Genomic DNA, 20,388 nt, shown 5'->3' on the forward strand with positions numbered 1-20,388 from the left:
TACCTTTCCATGAAGCACGTGTGGATTTTCGAAAGTCCAAAAACGCACATTTTGTTTATGAACAACCCCGTCTAGGTAAAAATGTGCCTCATCTGTAAACCAAACGTTGTTCAAGAAAACGTCTTGGTTCACAGCCCATTCAGCGAATGCCATTTTTTGATATTTGTTGTCAACCTTTAATTTAGGCAACACTGTTATTTTGTACGGATACAAATGCAAATCAGGTTTTAAAATTTACGGTACAGATCGCCTAGAAATCCCAAGTGTTGTTAGTTTTTTTGTTGATTTGCCCGGGCTCCTCAGCAACGCTGCTCTGACAGGTTCGACATTCTGTAGAGAATGAACTTTAGCAGGCCACGTTTGAGGCGACCACTGAGTTGGAAAATGTCCACGAAACCGTCTTTGTGTAAGCACCTAGCTTTTTGTTTCATTAAAAAACAACACGGTCTTTACGCGCTGTTCAAGTCAGTCTTCTTTTGTTAGCCAACTTGAAACGATACACAAACAGCGCACTCGGAAAGAGAAGAAACTAACATTCAAGAACTGCTGTCACTTCTGCCAACAAAAAACACATGAATAATTATTAATCTGAACAATTATTGCCGAAACAAATGCTGGATCATTTCGTGCGCCATCCTGTAGGTTCGGAAATGCTTAGTTAAGAGTGTTGGCTGACAAAAGATTTCGCCCTGATTTCTGCGCCTTTGATACAATTCGGCCAGACTGTTATTGTTGATATTCAAATTAAGGAGGTAATTTCAGTGGTTTTATATGAAATCTGACCTGAAATATTGAAAAAAACATAGCTCCCAGAAATATATTTTTTTAGTTTTCATCAATCTCAATCTGAAGTTGACTTTTTCTCAATCTTGAGGTAAAAGAGATGTATTGGGATCGGAAAAAATACATTATTTTATGTTAATGACTTTGTTAGATGGGAAATAAAAACGAAATATTTAAATATAACTTACAGAAAATTTGATTCTTGTTATAAATGGGTCTTCAATCTTTGTTTGGTAACTGGTAAGTATCATTCATTTGAACTAAAGTTTTAGAAAATTCTGAAGTTTTCATGCGTTTACATTAAAGAATGTGCTACTGTTTTTTCTTTACGGCCAATTATAGACTACGGTTAATATTTTTATTAGTGTCCTCCTTTTTTCCCTTGTACTACTGTTAAGTTTCTCATTGGCCTTTTTTCTAATCTTATGTTACTACTCCTTTTTTATTTTGGAGGTTTACCTTTGTAGAAAATCCCCGTTTTCGAAATTTATTTTAATTTTTTCTTATTTAATTCCCGATTTCGTTAAGATCGAAATTTTTTTTAGTACGTACAGACGTCACGCCAAAACTAGTGAAAATGTATTCAGGGATTGTCAAAATGGATATTATTTCCGTTGAAATCTGGAAACCGAAATTTTTCGTGATCATAATACTTCCTTTACTTTGTACAAGGAAGAAAAGGAATGAAGAAAATATTTTCTTATAAATTATAGTTGTAGTATTCCATTTCACGTAGTATTCAAAACTTTTTAAAAACTGTAAAAATACAGTTTCGCTTTTTTTTTTATTAATCATTAACCAATTGGGAAACTACTGAAACGTTTCCTAGTTAAAACGTCTTCTGCCTTTTTTTATAAACCGTTTATTTGTATGTTCCCTTCAGAAAATCGGTTATGTTATTATCTACAACTATTTCTCAGAGACACGTGAGCTCCATTACGAATAATTTCTTGTAAGGAGTTTTATCTATATTATCTCAGCAATTCGTTAAAAAATTAAAAAAAAATGTGCTATGATTTTTTTTTGTCATACAAAATTTCATAATTTTGGTATAAGTTAATAAAAATATCGTATTAAATATCACTGGCCGGCCTTCGTGGCGCGATTGGTAGCGTCTCGGTCTTTTATCTGCAGGTCCTGGATTCGAATATCGGTCAGGCATGGCATTTTTCATACGCTATATTTCCATATCCCACGCACAAGCTTCAAGATTATGTGGCGATATCAAAGAAAAAATCTTATGATTACATTTATGAGTTACGATCCGTACCCTAGCGTTTTTAAACGTTGTCAGTACAAGATAATAATTTATAAACTCACTAATATACATTATTGCAAATTACATAAAATATTATTAAGATTATTACAAATTCTTAAATTATTTGGTAGAAGTCGAATTATAAAAAAAAAATATATACTGTTTTGTAAGCGACTACGGTTTTGGAATGGGTAATAGAGGAAATAACATGTTGGAGAGGTGAGCGTAAATTTACTGTTTATATCACGTCATGCTGTAATAAGGGCTATTTATTTGCTGACTGTAAAAGAGAGAAAGTGAAGTGTTGTGAGAAAGAGAGATGAAGGAAAAGTATAAAATAGAGAAATGGGTGAAGGTTGGGGGAAACCTGTGGAAGAAAATGAAATACGAGCTCTACAAACTTATCGGTTTGAGTTTGGATAAGTAATCAATGAAAAGAAATTCATTTTTTTTATCGACTGTCCAACTTTATAAAATATTTATCTTTATTTGCTAACTTTAATAGCATTCACTAATTTTATTTATTATTGGCTGCACTAAATAGTACTTTACGTTTTCGGCTATAATAGTATAAAACAAGAGTAAAATTATTGGTATGAGTAAGATTATCACAATTGGTTTTTTATTATTTGGCTTTTTAAATTCGTTTGAGTTAAAAAAAGTAATGCTAAGGCTTTTGTTAAAAATTCCTCTATGTATTTTTAGTGTGCTTATGTATGCATATATGAATATACTATGTGACAAGCTAAACGTCAAACCGGCTGTTTGAACTAAAATTGTTTTTATGGATCTCAGATCACTTGTACAATATATTCTTATGAAAAATAGACTTCTATGAAATTTTTTATTATACTTAATATCTTAAAATACTATTGAATCGTGCATCATTTTTTGCTTGTTTCTATTTTCAGAATCAACACATTAATTAGATAAAATTTATATTCTTGAATGTCGATATTTTCATGCCGTATTCGATTTAAAACTATTCAATTACATAATGGTGTTTTCTATTATTTGTTTTTTTGTCACATGATGTAACTTTTAATGGTTGCATGCTACCTGACATGAATCATAAATCACTATCGATAACGGTGTTACCTGTTTTTTAAGTTTGATTGCGATCCTGTCTCTTTGCTACTGTCTGTAACCTCTCTACTGCGTTTGTATGCGTCCCGCTTATTAGATCTCTGAAGTTAACCGAGTGATTAATAGCTTGATTTGTAAAGCTGTAACCTTGTAGATTAGGTATATCATCGTACTCCACCAACAATCAGAAATTACTCGAACACTCCTTTATAAGACTAATACTCGTACATATCTTTCGTTCGATCGGGGACCGCATCACGAAACATTCTTTTTTTCTCTACAAATTGCTGCAAACATCCACTGATGAGTAAACCGTCTCCACATTTTATTTCCGCCTTGAGAAAAAAAGATTCGTTTATTTCCAAGTTCAGACCATTCCCGCCTATTATTATTGGATTACGGAGCAAAATGTCCGCACACATTCCCCTTACAAAACTTTTCCTATCAGTAACAGCGGCACTACCGTAACAACTCTTCGTTAAAAAAATGTAAAACTGGCGTATTCCCTACTCCATGCATATAGGAAATAAACAACTTCCTATTTGAGTTTGCTGAATTAAAGCCGCGTACCGCTTCCTAAACGAGTAGATTTGCGCAAATGCCATTTATCTCTCCTGTGGTATAATGTAAGAGACATTACATGACTGCACGCAAAATGTAGGATTATGTCAAATCCCTCTGGCTTGTAAAAAACGAACATTTGTTCAAATCGTACCTCAAGGATTAAGTCAATCAAACCCGTGTCGGATAAAAATAAAAAATTGTGACAAGCATAGCAAACGCACTCACTATACGATCGAAATAATTAACTACTTACTAATATAAAACCAGCAAATATATTATATTATGATAAGATAAGACTGGTTCAAATATAATTAAATTCTAAGATGACAGATAAGAAAAACATTAGCTATTTAATGTTGGTGGTTATTACTTAGTCCATAAATAATTTACATAACGAGATTAATAATTCAGAAGGTGAAATAAATTAAGGAATATCTCTGCTCTCGAAATAAGACAGGTAAGATGTCACGGCTTGTATCTTTAATTACATGTAAATTAAAAACTTCATTTATTACAATAATTTTTGTTTTGACTTTTGTGTATAATTAGAATTAAGATATAAGCTAATGGTGTATGTATAGTGAAAGAGATTGTCACTCTTTATGAAACTACATTTTCTCTAACATAATTTAAATAAAATTAGTTCTCTTCACTTGTCTGATGTCAACAAATTAACTTTGTCTAGATTATGTACATTACACGAGTTAGTATATTAGGGAATTTTATTCTGTTAAATTAATTTTAAATTTTGGAGAAGGTGTGTTGTTGAGTGATAATGATCTGGGTCTTCCCATTATTATAAAAAAATTATTCCTGCTTATTACTCTTAATATACGTTGAAATTTCATTTAGTTAAATAGAAATAGATATTTTGTGTTGAATGAACTTATATATTTTCATTCGCTAAAAATTTGAAAATTGCTGGTGAAACGGGTGATATATCGAAAATTGGAAGGAGAGAAAGAGAGAAAAATATACTTTTTGATTATATGTTAAAAAATATTGATTTTAGAAAAAAATGTAGATTTTACAGAATTCGTTGCAATTTGATCTTTCCTTTCACTCCATATAATAAAAAACCACCAGATTATAAAGTTTTTAGTGTTTTAAATTCTCTCCCCTCCTAAGAAAAGTGTTTTTTTTTGCTTGTTTTTTCATGATTAACTTCAGTACTAAGAATAAATAACGAAATAAACATTTAAAAAGTTTTAAAGAGATTATCTTCATGAAATTTTTTTTCTTTTTTTACTCTACCTTAAAATTGTACGAGTTGTAAACAAAGTGTCTAACATTACTTAAAACATTTTTTTAATTTTGAAGAAAGATAAAAACTGAATGTAATAAAGGAACAATTTTTAGGGAAAAATAAATATTTTTTAAAAAATAGTTAAATTTATAAATAAAAATTGCTACAGAATAATAGGATGTGATAATAACTTAATAAAATTATTTTATTCTTGTAATTCAGGTAGTTGTGTCACCGCCGTGTGAAGAAAATATCTAACTGAACGGTTGAATCCCTTGCTGTAGCAGCTGCTCCGAAATTCCGATGTTTACAAAATTTATTGTTCTATACTAATTGTATTTTTAGACGATTAAATATTTAATCTTTATCTGAGTATTTTTATATATTTAATAATTCAATTTTGGAGCAGTGGCTGCGATCTGTTAGTGTGTGGTGAGGAAGTGGTGTGATACGGTATTATAAGATACGCGTATATTGTAGTGAAACGTTATTGTAAATTGTAATTTTTTTATTATTTTACAGAAGTTAATTTATTATAAAAGTTAATTAATCCCAATCTTTGGAGTGTAATTTATCAGAATTCTAATGAAAATTTCTTTATGAAAACTTTTTGGAACTGTAACTTTGTGGATGAACAGCGTTAAAGAAAAGCCACATTAAAAGTACTGTTACAATTTTTAATTTTGTACTTTACTAAATTTAATACCGTTTTAATAAACGTAACGATGAGTTCGAAGAAAAAAAAGATCGTTTTCAGTTTGTCTATATTAAATTTTTTAGATACCTAAACTTAATAATTCTTTTTTAGATTAATTATTTAATACATTTATTTATGAAGATTCCATGTACTTCTGATATCTCATGCTTTAAATTTATATTTTTATAAATTTATAGATTTTTTCTTTTCAATTTATACTTACAAATTCACATTGGTTATGTTATAATTAACAAAAATTAAATCAGTCAAACAATCGATCTTTTTACATCGAGATTTTTCGGATTTTTTTAAAATTACTTTTTTGGAAGAATATTTCACAAACTGGATTTGATAGCTAGTAGCTGTTTACTTGGATAGACATGAAAATTGGTTGACCTGTGACTATAAAAACAGATTATAGCGGTCTTTCACCATTTTTATAAACTAAAATCCAAGGTTTACTGTTCTTCAGTTAACGTTAGAAAAAAAGTAAACCGACAGAAAATCTATCTCGTTGAATAGCTGCCCCGAGAATCAAATCCCTAATCTCTTGGGTTCTATCTCCAACTTCTTTGCTTTACTGTATTTTTGTGATTTCTTTATTTTTATTTTTGTTTTTCTTATTTATTTTGATCAGGTGATATATATTTTAGTAATTGAATATTTGAATGGGGATTATTAAAATTCTTTGATTTTTATACTTACTTTTAAACTAGTTATGAAATATTTTTTACAATTCTGTTGTATTTGTCTTTGATTTTCAGAAATAAATTTGTTAATTTTTTTGCTTAAATTAAATTAATTCATACAAGACTCACCATGTATTTTGTTCAGAATGCTCAGATAAAATATTAAAAATATGAAAAAATACTGCAAACAATGAAAGAACTGCTTGAGAATTCTTTTGGAAGGAAAAATATGAGTTTTTGTTAGAGATATCTTTTGATCATCACTTCGTCACGTCTTTTTGTTGAGGTAAGTAGTTTTCTTTGCTAATAATTAATTTACTTTACTTGTTATACAGTTAACATTAACAATCAAATTTATATATTCTCATTTATGTATTTGTTTACGTTAATTTTTCAAATTTTATATAAATTATAATTGTAACTATTTTTCGTTGTATTGCCTGGACGATTATAGTGTAGAATACTAAGAATTTTTAATGTTTTGTGGTACCCTGGACTCAACAATATAAAAAGAAAAAATAACCCAATTTTTTATTCATGGATGAGTGTGTACGCGCGCGCGCGAATGGATACCTGATTGTGTTCTTGTTGACATCTATATTATTTACAATATTTGGCAAAGGAGACTTGTACGTATGGAACGTTGTTGCTACTTCATTTTTATTAAAATAAGACCAGGGAATGGAGTAGTAATAGTACTTTCACCTAACGTTGGGTTAAACGCATTGGTAATTTTCATTACTACGTCGTTACGCTTTATTTATAATAGGATGGGAAAAAAGTAAGTTTGGGTAATTTTTTCTATTTCTGTGAAAGTACAACTCAAAATCTACTTCTCAACATTGAGTAATTTTCATAGCTTAGCACTATTTTTTCCATGCTTTCTTAAAAATAAAACTGTAGTCCATCATCTCACGATCGCATTTTCGCATCAAAATTTGTGAAATTTTTAACAGAGTATATTTAGTTTTCGAAATACCCTTTTTCATGGGACAAAAGCCATGAAAAATTCAACTGTCAGATCTTTATTACAGGGAGGGTGCTCCCATACCTTCTTAAATTATTTGAATGTGGCCTGCGTGACGCATGCAATATGCGGCGTGTCGTTGTCATATATAAACAGGATATTTTTTTCTCACTTTTCCTGGTTGTCTGTATTTCTGAACCTTTTCAATTCCTCCTTGATCATATCGGTAGTGATTCGCCTGTTTACACATAAATTATATCGTTCACACAGCCGATGTTGTCGTAGTGTTTTCCTACGATTGACGGATTATATTCATCCGGCTGTTCTTGAATAAAATGCACCGTTTTGTGATTTTATAGCACGAAATTCTATTCTTCTCTTGTATTTCAAGTAGTTAAGAGATGGATTGAAATTTGAATGGATTTAAATGGGCACGATGGATTTAAAATTTAAATGGATTGAAATGGACACAATGGGTCTAAAATTTAAATCCATCCTACAGACTTCCTATTTCCAAATAACACTTTAAGAAACATCCACGCTGTTTGTAATGGATAGTATCATCGTACACTTAGTAAAAGACACTGTTACAGCTATTTAACCTACTACAATATTTGCTTCAGAGAGATATATATACGAACAGTGTTGCCAATTTATTTAGATTAAAATATCTATAAACATATATCTAAAAATATCTAATATCTGATAATAATAATATCTAATAAACACTTAGGATAAGGGCGACTTAACTTTTTGACTTTTCCTCGTACATTTGCCTTTTGAAGTTGACAATAACTCGTTTTTTTATTACTCTCTTTCTTTGTTAATTTGTGCAGTCTTTTTTAAACATTTTTCTTCTCAAAACATTTAATTTTTATTAAATTTAAATTATTCTTTTTTCTGTACAGTTAAAATAAACGTTGGCTTTTATGATTTTGTGGACAATAATCGATTCAATGTCGCTTCTATGTGCTTCCTTCAACCTGCGTGTTTGCCGCAACACTTTCCTACATAATTTCGTTTTAAAATTATTTGTATCATGTATTTGTATTGTTGAAAAATTTACTACTGATGTGTAGATTCAAATTTATATTTACGTAATTAATCTTATTAAATGAAGTAAAATTAAGAAAAAAAAAACGTTCAGTTTTTCGGGCTTATATTCAAGATTTGAAGATGTTTATTAATCCAAGTAAAAGTAAAAAAAAAAAAGATTTAACAACTTACTTATCCCTTAATTTGATGCCGTTTTCAGTAACTGGAAATTTAAGAATTGAGATGTTTAATTTTACTTTTTACTGGGTTTTTGAAATCTAGTTTATTCTTAAATTTAAAAAATAATTTTTTTATTTTTATTTTATGTTCTGGTAGACCTAATAAATTCCGCACGAAATAAAAAACGCAAACTTCGAGAACCACCTCTCTTTTTTCTAGTAAAATTACTAGAAAAAGGAATGCAGATCAACAACGTCTAATAAATATTATTTTAGCTGTCTGGAATTTGAATGAAGGTTTTTTTTTTAATTAATAAAGTTTTAAATGAAAATTTATTGAGTTCTAGAATGATATCAGAGCGTAGCAAGGGTATCATTAAGATATTACAATTCAATATTAAGCAGTGACAACGATGAAAGTTACGAGTACAAATATCTTCAAATCCTTTATTAGACTGTGTAATTTTTTATACAAATCTTATCTTATTTTCATTAGTAATTTTAACATAAGTTACCTGGAAGAAACTTTATGATAGGCCCACCAAAATGCAGTCCCTCTAAAAAACAAAAAAGTAAAATCCGTTCATTTGGTTGTAAATAAGGTTTTAAAAGCTGACTTCAAAGTCGAGAGTTCGAACGTTTAAATCCTAGTAAAGGCAGTTAATTTTATACAGATTTGAATTCTAGGTCGTGGATAGCGGTGTTCTTTGGTGGTTGGATTTTAATTAACCACACATCTCAGGAATGGTCCGCCTGAGATTGTACAAGAGTACACTTCATTTACATTCATATATATTATTCTCATTCATCCTCTGAACCTTGCGATAGTTCCGGAGGTTAACAGAAAAAGAAAGAAAGAAAGAAAGAAAGGTTTTAAAATACAAAAGATATACATACGGGACGATCAGCGAATTTTTTCCTTTTTGAAGTTGTTTAATTTATAAACTTTAATTTATTCAGAAATTGTCATTCTTGTATTATCGTTTGGTTGTATTATTACTCTCGTCAGTAATTAGCTATCAGTTACCATACGTATTGTAAGTTAGTGTGTTACAACAGTATTTAGTTAATTCAAATAACTAAATGCTGATAATATTTTTTTAATTAATTTTTGAATACAATGAATTGAATGTAATAATTACTTTAATCAACGTTTAATGAATATTTTGCCTATTTTATTTATGTGTGTTTTACCGTAATATGCACTCGTATTTAGTCATAAATCTTATCTACATATGTTCATATAATTATAATAAATTGTTATTGAAAGTAATTTTCCGCAACACAGAACACTGCAAATCCTAATTCAAATGAGAATTAATATGATCAGATTATTTGAAGTACTATGTATGACATGATTTGATAGCTAGAAAAAAAAACCCATAAAGCTTTATTTACTGGTTAAAACAATTAGTGAGAAAATGTATTTTTCTAAATAAATGTTAATTTTTTTATCTGAGTTTCAGTAATATTTAATTGATTTTTGTGGTTTTACTGTTCACTGTTTTAAAATGTTTATTATTTTTAATAAATTTGAGAAAAATATGTTTATACTATTAAAATTTAAATTATTTAAAAAATATGCTTTTCTTTTAGTAAATCGTGTTCACATATTGATAATTATGCTTATTCATTTTCTGTATATCTTTTCCAATATGATCAATTTTGTGAAAATAAAAAATATTTCTATTGATTACTTGAATCGTTTAGTATATGGAATAATATATATCATCTTCTGGATACAACTATATACTTAACACCTTTCAATAATCAAGGAAATATACGCTTTCAGCGCTTTTTCGATCACAAGCGATTAGTGCGCTGCATTACATTTTTATTAATTTGACTATTGTTTTTTTTTTTATAAATACAAGATTATAGGAAAGAAATACAGTTTTTTTTTGTTCTTATTTACCAGTTATAAGAAAATTAAAAAAAATGTCAAAATCGGTTCCGTAGATTTATTATATAAAATATATATCTTTTATAAATGATTTATTTGTTTAATTTTATAATTTTTAAAAAAGGATTACCATAACTTATTCAACTCTTTTTTTGAAAAAGAGTTTCCGTAAGATTTTACTCTGTGAAACTATTTATCAATAAATATGAAAGTTAGCTCTTCAAAATTATGAATTTTACGTGAAAAAACTGCGTATTAACTTTTAAAATTGCTTTTACAATTTAAAAAGCAATTACAATCGCTCTTGTGTGGATTGCTTATCTATCTATGTTTATAAACCATAAATAAGTAGTTGGGCTTATGATATTTTTTCCAATCTGTTTTTAATTGAACTGAAAATTGTTAGTTACAAATAAATAATGTAAATAAGACCTTAACAAAGTTTTAAACAAGCTTCAAAATGAGATCAGAAGTTTCAAAAACCTTGAAGAGAAAACCTGTTTTTTTTTTTAATTTTCTGTTCTTGCTCGCAATCAGTTTCATGGATTTATTATTAATTTTTTTTTTTAGCAAAAAAATTACACGGTTACTTGGTTTGAAGTTTAAAATTGTTTGTCATCATGATTTCAATACTTGATTATTATATTTATTTATAGTCATATAATGTTTGCACTAGTTTATATATTTAAAATTTTTTGATAAGATACTTAAAAAAAAAAATTAATTGGAAAATTTTACGTATAAGAATATTACGTATTCCACATTCTTGAGATCCTTAGTTCACTTACAACCTTCACGAAGTTTCTCTACATTACTTTCTTTTTTTTTTTATTAAAACTAGGTTTCTTGCAGGTATAGTATAGTATAGGTTTCTTGCGAACGGCGTTTCTTCTAACTTTCTTAGCTTTTCTAAGTGATATATTAAATAAACATTTAAATAAAAATGAAAGGTTTTTCATATAATGAACGTTAAAAAAGGTCCTAACAAAATAATAATGATGCTTTACCAATTCTTCGTTCATTTTTTACATTTTTGAGTCGGTGTCAGATTTATGCTTTGTAGGATACAATAGTTGATTGATTTTAATTTGAAGCCGTCTTCAGAAAATCGTAATTTATTGTCATTTGATATTGACATTTTTAAATTTGGGGCATTTTTGAACTGGACTTAATTGTTATTTTTTAGCTAATATTTACTTAAGTCTCTATTTTACATCAAAAAAAATTTTTGTGTTTGAGACAGACAAGAATGATCATGTTTCTTTTATGAAGAGTGTGGTTCGTGATAAGTGGCAAAGTGAATGGAGAATGTTACCATCAATAATAATAATCTTCGTCCAGTTAAGGAGACTGTATCACCTTGGCGGGAGCTCTTCATGTAGGAATAACCGTCTTGATGAGGTTATTATTTGCCATTTGCGAATAGGGCACACTAGGGTCGCTCATGGATACCTCATGAATCAGACCGATGCATCCGTCCATTTTCGTTGCGACTGCCAACTAACGTGCTCCACATCCTTGTGGGTTGTGACTTATGCGGCATCGTGTCGCAATTTTAAACTAGGGGCTAACATGCAAAATATGATAGATAACAAATTGTTTTAGATAATCTATATTATCAAATATTTTACTGTTTTTCAAGGTTGTACATCTAGATTAAAAAAATTAATTGTTCATACAACCTTTTTTTCATTTATTTCTGCTATTTGGGTTATGCCAAATGGTATTTTGTTAAATTTTAACTATTGAATTTAATTGTGGTTTTAACTAGCTTTTAGCTACGATATACTAGTGGTGAACGCGTCTATTTTACTTTTTTACTGGGTTTTTGAAATCAAGTTTATTCTTAAATTTTAAAAATAAACTTTTTATTATTATTTTAAGTTCTGGTAGACCTACAAAAATGCCGCAAGAAATAAAAAAACGCAATTTTCGAGAACCTCCGACTTATAAAATTACTAGGAAAAGAAATGCAGATCAACAACGTCTAATAATTATTATTTTAGCTGTCTGGAATTTGAACAAAGTTTTTTTTAATTAGTTGAAGTTTTAAATGAAAATTTATTGAGTACTAGAATGATATTAGAGCGTAAGAAGGGTATCATTAAGATATTACAATTCAATATTAAGCAGTGACAAGGATGAAAGTTATGAGTACAAATATCTTCAAATCCTTTATTAGACAGTGTAATTTTTTATATAAAATTCTTTGTCTTATCTTATTTTTATTAGTAATTTTAACATGTTATCTGGAAGGTAACTTATGTTACCTTATGTTACCTTTATGATAAGGCCACCAAAATGCAGTCCCACTAAAAAACAAAAAAGTAAAATCCGTGCATTTGGATGTGAATAAGGTTTTAAAAGCTGGCTTCGAAGTCGAGAGTTCCAGCGTTCAAGTCATGGTAAAGCCAGTTATTTTTACACGGATTTGAATACTAGATCGTGGATACCGGTGTTCCTTGGTGGTTGGGTTTCATTAACCACACATTTCAGGAGTAGTCGAACTGAGAATGTATATTTCATTTACACTCATACATATCATCCTCATTCATCCTCTGAAGTATTATCTAAACGGTAGTTACCGGAAGCTAAATAGGAAAAAGGAGCCACGACGTAACATTTTTCACCTATATTACGTTTGTATAATTTTTAGGTTAATTTTTTTAGTTTATTTTTTATTATATAAATGTCGTGTTCGGGCGTTAATAATGACTCATCGTTTTGCGCCCACGAAAAAAAAAAACATTTTGTAGATAACGTTTAAATCATTTTGTAATAAAAAATGCTGTTCCTGAATACAATGTCTTGTAAAAAAAAATCACGTTTTATCATTTCCTTTTCATAACTATGCGTAGGGTTAAGTTTGCGTTTTTTTTTTTCATCTTCACGACTAGAACTTATACTTATTTTTGTGCTTTAAGATCTCTCCATAAATTTTTGATTTTAATTTTTCATCCATTAATATAATTTTTTTTTTTTTTTTTTTTTTTTTTTTTTAGCAAACCTTATCTTATGTCAGTTGTAATTAAATTTTCTTTAACGATTTTTTTCTATTTAAATATAAGTTATTTGAAATTCATTTAATCTGAAATTAAAATAATTTTTTTTTAATAAACTATGTGTATATATATACATATATATATATATATATATATATATATGTATGTATACACACAAATCGTGAAACAAATTTTATTTCAAAAAAATTAACGAAAAATAAACAATCAATTAAAATTAACCTCGAAAACATCTCGTAACTTATGTTAGTGATAAATTACACCTGCCCAGGGAATTTATATCCTATTCGAATAAAGAGGAAATTCGGACAAAATTACAGTCTGTAAAATGTAGGTCGTTGGTAGGTCGGTAGAACGTAAAAAATGTTTGTCATTAAATTACCCCATGCAGTCCGGTATGGCCAGGGCAATAAAAATTGGTTCGCACGCTAGATCGTTAAAATGCCACATTTGTATACATACTTAACGACACACATGTATACATACTACTCAAGCTTGGTAAATATTTGTACAAATTTCTATCATAATAATAATATTAAATTCACTTTGTGTTGTTTTTTTTTTTCAGCGTTTTTATGTAAGAGTATATCTCGTACACTAGAGATAAATTTTAGTAGATAATTTGTGAAAAAAAATTCGTAATATTAATTTTCAGAATTGTATTGGAGGGATTCTTTCTGTATAATATAATTTATTAATAATGATTCCCAGAGAAGCAATGTACCTTGTTAACGAATGATGCCCAGGTTTTTTATTATACCCTTTTTTTTCAAACGGTGTTTCATCTAATTCCTCTTAAATTTCGATTATTAAGTAAAATAATTTTTCAGAACTTTTTTTCCAATATTTATTAACATTCTTTTAAATATTGTTTTTTTTATCGGAATTTTAATTTTAGTGAATTATGATCTACTTGTAATAAGTTGTCAAGATTTCGATGATTTTGTGAAACAAATGAAGATCCTTCTATTATTTTATCTGAACGATGTGTTTGTTACAGTACCATAAACTATATTGTTCAGTCTGCTTCAATTTTTCTTTTCTCATCAGTTATTTGAATTTTATAAGTGGGAAAACGAAAAACGAATTTGAATGTAATTTTCTCCCTAAAAATAAAAATGTATGTCTAATTAAGAAAAAATAATTATTAGTCTTCTGGTAATCTTTTCAATTGATAAATATTTAAATTCAAGGTTGATAATTATGAATTAAATCATTTGAAATACATTCAAATGTTATTATCTCCATTAAATAAATAATTTATTATTTATTGATTATCTAATAACAGGATTACCGGTATAAATGTGACTTTGAAGGTCTTTATTGCTTTTTTCATGTATAGTTTTCTTTTTCTATCAGTTATAGGAATGTTGTGACAGTATGATATTCTATTTCTTTCTATCATATTTAATCTTTATGTAAGTAATTTTCTTAATAAGTAGAAGTAATAAGTATAACGCATTATTTCTCTAAAGAAAGCACTAAATCTATTCGTTAGCTTACACTGTTTATCCAATTAGTTTTACTTTCTCGGCGAACAAGCTAGAATAGCTATATTGAAAGAAGAAACGTGATGATTGTATCAAAAATGGGATATCGGGGTTTTTGAAAATCATTACGTTTGTAACTGTTTCATCTAGATAAAAAAAACATGTAATTATCTGTATCGTCGGTCTTATTTCTCAAGTCTGACCGAACCGATTTTCTTAAAATCTGATTCAAATACTCAAAAAATGTGGATACAGCAAAAAACTAATTTCGATTTTCTTCAGAAGACTTTCAAAAGACATTTCGAATTACTACAGAAAAAATTTGAATTCAGCAAATTATTACCAACACGGCATATACAAATAATCCAAAAAAGGTTTTTTTTCAAAATATCAATCCATACCTCTTAAAATTGAAATATATGTTTCTTGTTTTTCTTGCTGTATCTTCCTTCGGTTTTAACATTTAATTAATTTTTTTATATTTTACATCATATATATAGACATATCAAAAATTTGTAGAATTATCCATAACACAAAAAGTTTTACATTTGTGTTTTAGCTTTTATTGCAGGGGGTGTTGGATTTAGAGAAAACTTAACGTAACCAAATTTGTTAAGTTTAATCTATTTACCTGTTTACTAAATTTTCCCCTTAATATCCCCAAAATCAAATTTTTTATTTGAAATTTTATTGTTTAAATCTTATTTAACTATTGTTTAAATCGTAATTATTGTAATCAACAAAAAAGCTCAATTGATACGGTGGATCAAACATTTTAAGAAATTCAGTATTGTTTTTCCTTAACTATGAAGTTTATTATGAAGATGAAATTAATACTTTTTAATGATTGAAAAATTATGTAACGAGCTTTATTTTATGATAAACAAGGTATTGTATGATTTGACTGGCCTAGCCGGGAAGTTCAAATCCCGGTCAGTCATTCATCTCATCCTCTGAACAAATACCTAACGGTGGTCCCGGAGGTTAAAAAAAACAAAAAAAAAACAAGTTAACATGGAAAGCATGATTAGCAAAATAATGTGAAGATTAATTTTTATCGGTCGTGGCTGTATCCATCCTCTACTTGACGTCAGGAACAGTAAAATCTCTATGAAATTTTCCCCGTTTATGTCCACTAATATTTAAGTAAAGTAAGCGGGAATAAAAGGTAAAACTAAATTAATATGAAAATCGTAATATAGTTTTTGCATATAAATTATAATCAATGCATTTCGTGTAATAAAATTATTATTATTAAAGATTTTTTTTACTTGAATGTATGCATGTATGAATTTCATAACCTAAATACAAATTTTAAATTCAAGCAATAGAAATTATTTTAATTTTATTTCCTTCAACCATTTTAAATTGGATATACTCAGTTCAATTTTTTTTTTTTTTGAATACATGACAAATTTTCTCTGGCAGAAATGAATTATTTATTTAATTAGTTAGTTTTTTACGTTTACCAATTGTTTTTACTTTTCCGTCTAGTGCTATAGCTTTAGAAGGGAAAGTATTGTAATCGGTTCAATTTGGGCGTATGCGATTTTCACCGGATCTTGACGTTTTAACACGTAAGTAACCCAAAATACCGGATGGAAATTTTCCGGATGTTCGTATGTACGTGTGTGTGTTCTTTCTTGCACTTCTTATATCTCCAGAATTACTGGACCGATTTTGATAAAACTTGGCCTGATTACTTCTGTGTATGGGGAATTGATGCCATTAAATTTTCAACTCAGAAAATCAAGCGAGTGAGGCTGTACAACAAGGTCACCGTCAGTATCTCGAGATTTCGCCTAATTAAGATCTTATTTTTCTTAAGCACATTTGTTAATAATTAAAAAAGTATATTTGCAAAAAAAAATTACAAAATTGCACCTCCACTCCAAATAAATGCACTAAAAAACTAGTGGGTGCGGGTATACTATGTCAAAGTACCCCCTCTCATCACAAGGAGCGCTAGTGTAGCACTGAAGTACAGCTGTTCTATTCGTTTGCTATGTAGTGACGTCACAGGTGAGCGGTAGAATTAAAGAAATTAATAATATTTAAAGGGTAAAAAAGTATTTAAAGTGGCCGCTAGTACCGCCACATCTGTGCGAATGAAATACGGTCTGCGCGCGCGCTTTAGTTAGAATCATTGAATTAAATAAACAAAGAAAATATTGTTTAAATAAAATGACAAATATTGTTGCGTATTCGTGGCTCAATCAGGATATTGAGAGATTGACAGTTTGACAGTTTAAAATGTTTATATAATTACAATTTATTAGTAAAACAAGTGAAATCAATAATAATGATAATAGTAATAATAATAAGGCAGAATTATTATGCCGAACAGGTCTGAGAAACCAAGTCAATTGGACTATCTGCAGAAGGTCAGGAAAGCTGTAGGTTTGGTGCAAAATCTCTACAACAAGAAATCCCTCTCGCGCCAAACGAAAATTCGTCATTACAATACAGTTATTAAATCCACAGCATTATATGCGAGTGAAACATTGACCTTAAATAGGAAAACCGAAATAGAAGAAATAAAGAAACAGGAAAGGAAGATTATAAGGAAAATATTGGGACCGAGACAAACTGAAGAAGGATACAGATTACAACCGAACGAAATTGTTGAAACATACTCTAATATCGAAACTTCCTTTTTTTTTATCGAAAATTCTTCAGACACCTTTGCAGGCTACCGGAAAAACGACTGACCAAAAGAATAATCGCGTACTTAACATCATTAAAAGTTGCAATCCCCTGGCTCGCAGAAACACGAAAAGATTTAGAGAACGCCGAAATTACACTGAAGGGGATCATAAACAGAAACACATGTAAAAATAAAATAGATAAATGGGAAGTTAAACCAGAAGCGCCGAAGCCTAAACAACATCGTCCGAAATGGTCTGAAGAACGGAAGAAGGCCTTCTCTGAAAGAATGGGAGAGTTTTGGAGGGAAAAGAAGAATGTCAAGCGAAAGAATATGAATCATGAATGCTTAACGTCTTCCATTGGGAAGTTCTCGACTTATAATAATAATAATAGTAAACGACAATAATAAAACAAATAATAGAAATAATAATGACAACAGCAAACAATAATAATAACAATAATAAATAGTAATAATAAATGGTTGGATGGACAAACTTTCGAAAGGATCTAAAAAACGCCAACATAAGTCCAACAAACATTTTAGAAAGAGACACCTTCAGTTACAAAGTAAACAAATTGGAAGTTAGATCAGAGCAACCAAAACAAAAACAGTATAGTCTTCCCCGGTGTATTTATACTCCTATCTTCTTTACCTGCCGGACCGAACCCAACTCGAAGTGTGAGAACGATCGTCCGCCCTCACACATTCCGATGAAATTCCTGCCTTCCTACACTGGTCCGCTAACTCTTCTCACGAAACAATATCTATTTAGGTGTGTCAGTAGGCAGTATTACAAAGGACCATTGTTAAACGGACCTGTTTAACTAAAAATGTTCTTTTAGTCCCTTTCTGGATTCCCCATTATTATACTTGCTACTACTTTCTTCTTAATTAGCAGTAATCCGTTACTCAAGTCCTTATACCGGTTTTGTTACAATATTTTAAATTAAGTTATGTGTGTAAGCCGTGAATCAAAAAAATTCCGCGTGACGGGAAAGTCCTACAACTGTGTTGTCACCTTTTTTTATGAAAACTGAACTTCCGACTAGTTGATATTAGAATTTCAGCTCAAACCTTTGATGGTTAAAACTGGTCAAATATGGTTACTACTAAATATTTGGTTAAATACTACTAAATATTGGTTACGCTAAATATTTAGGAGTGATATTGGACAAAAGTCTCAAATTTGGGGCCCACGTGGAAATAATTTGCAAAAGGGTAGCCCCTTCTATAAAAGCATTGCGGATAGCAATCATAATACACCTAGATTGGCGGTCAGGAGACTGATAGCAGCAGCCACGACCTCTTCAATCCTGTACGCGGCCCGTGCATGGGGGAACGCAATGAACACGCAAAAGCATAAATCTAAGTTGAGAAGCGTACACAGGCTAGCACTATTACGGGTAGCAGCGGGCTATTGCACTGTATCATATGATGCATTATGCGTATTGACTGAGGTGCCCCCTATTGAATTGCAGGTCAAGGGATGTAAGTTGAGATCTGTAGGAAGGTCAAGAAATGAAGTGGAAGCTACTATAGTGAGTGACTGGCAAGACATATGGACTGGCTCGCAGGTAGGGGATTGGACTAGACGGTTAATTCCAAATATAGAAGACTGAATAGGTAAGAAACGAGGAAACCTAGATTTTTATGTAACGCAAATGATGACCGGACATGGCTCATTTGGACAATACCTGAACAGAATCGGGAAAAGGTCAACACCACAGTGTGCGTATTGTCAAGAAGTAGACAACGCAGAACTTACGGTCTTCAGCAGTCGTAGATGGGAACGTAATAGGAACGAAATAACAGGAAATAATATAACACCAGAGAATTTTCAGGTGTTTAATAAGAAAAAATTCTATTGAATAAAATTAAAATAATTCTTTATTGGATTTTTGTTTTATATGCCATATCGAGCAATTAGATAATGTAAACAGCCAGCAATATATTTGACGTTAAATTTAAAAAATAAAACGTAATCATTAGTACGGTTAAAGGATTAATAAATATAATAATAACGATATTGTTAAAGGATTAAATAAAGAGATAAAAAATCTTAGTAATTATTAAGTATAAAACAAAAAAATCTTTTTCGCAACCTTTAAATCACATCTCAGGATGAAGTAATAGTTCAATAAATAAAAAGTAAAGTACATTTTGATGTCTGTGTCAGCTCAATATAAATGTAAAATATTAAAATGACGCTTCAATATACTCGCAGAAATGTAGATTTACCATAAATACTGTTTACCATGCTACATTTACTTGGTAAAATAATATTTTGCGATTGTAAATTTAAACTGTAATAACATATCAATAATCAATGAAGTTGTCATTTAGAGCTTTTAAATTTTCCTTCTATTTGTCTATTATAAGTTAAAATGTTCAAGTTAAACGTTTTTTTGTTTAATCATGCCCTTTTTGTAAAAACTTATTTTATCCTTTACGAGTGAGTTTATGTATATATTTCAAATTAATATTGTTAGGCTATTGACGTTAAGTAACAAGATATTATTATAATGAATGTTTTTGTAGGTTGTATATTTTTGATTTATTTCCCTTCAATTCAGCATTTTATTTTTCAGCTATTTTCATCGAATTTTCTTTCTTTAGAATCATGCCTTTATTTACAACGATAGGGAAGTTAGAGAATTATAAAAGCAGCCAGGGATCTATAAGATTTATGATAGAGTAAGTTAATTTTGAAATTTTGAGCCCCCTGTTGATAGCTTGTGGGTAATATATTGAGCCCACGAGAGGTAAGAAAGTTGGACGACATTGCGTTATATTATAAGACGATTTACATTCATTACAATAT

General features: G+C 29.4%; 1 protein-coding gene and 1 long non-coding RNA gene across 4 annotated transcripts in view; one reads left to right on the plus strand and one right to left on the minus strand.

Annotated features, from left to right (window-relative positions):
• Positions 1 to 6,564, plus strand: part of LOC142326723 (uncharacterized) — a 100,688-nt gene extending 94,124 nt beyond the window's left edge. The window contains exon 3 of the long non-coding RNA XR_012756846.1: positions 6,399 to 6,564. This is a non-coding gene — a long non-coding RNA (uncharacterized LOC142326723). The remainder of the gene's footprint in view (positions 1 to 6,398) is intronic.
• The window catches only part of LOC142326722 (uncharacterized), a 146,645-nt gene that overhangs the window by 107,343 nt on the left and 18,914 nt on the right, over positions 1 to 20,388 (minus strand). The gene's annotated exons all lie outside the window — the stretch shown is intronic.

This window comes from Lycorma delicatula, chromosome 6 (genome assembly GCF_047948215.1).
Source record: "Lycorma delicatula isolate Av1 chromosome 6, ASM4794821v1, whole genome shotgun sequence".
Taxonomy (NCBI): Eukaryota; Metazoa; Arthropoda; class Insecta; order Hemiptera; family Fulgoridae; genus Lycorma; species Lycorma delicatula.